The sequence below is a fragment of the Gavialis gangeticus genome, unplaced genomic scaffold, assembly GCF_001723915.1.
Source record: "Gavialis gangeticus isolate Ggan-Ray unplaced genomic scaffold, GavGan_comp1, whole genome shotgun sequence".
Classification (NCBI taxonomy): domain Eukaryota; kingdom Metazoa; phylum Chordata; order Crocodylia; family Gavialidae; genus Gavialis; species Gavialis gangeticus.
In genome coordinates this window covers 44635151-44635378 of record NW_017729000.1, presented here as the reverse complement: position 1 = coordinate 44635378, position 228 = coordinate 44635151, and the positions used below count along the sequence as shown (strand labels likewise).

The 228-nt window shown below is 77.6% G+C and overlaps 1 protein-coding gene across 1 annotated transcript in view; it reads left to right on the top strand.

The window, feature by feature from the left end:
• PCDH1 (protocadherin 1) overlaps nucleotides 1–228 on the top strand; it is a 108901-nt gene that overhangs the window by 656 nt on the left and 108017 nt on the right. The gene's annotated exons all lie outside the window — the stretch shown is intronic.

The following is a 228-nucleotide window of genomic DNA, read 5'->3' as shown; positions in this document are numbered from 1 at the left end:
CGCATCGCCATCTGCAGCCCGTGGCTCCGCGGCCGAGCCGCCTCGGTCTTTGCTGGAAGGGCGGGCGCGGGCGAGCGCGGGGCCTCCTGCGCCCTCGGCTCCGCCTGGTTGGGCAGCCCCGCTCGGGGACCGGCGGCTGGTGCATGGAGGCTGCCCTGCACGCTGGCGGGAGCGGGTGGGCGGGCGGCACGCCGGTCCCGGACACTTGTTGTGTCGCCGCTCGCCTCC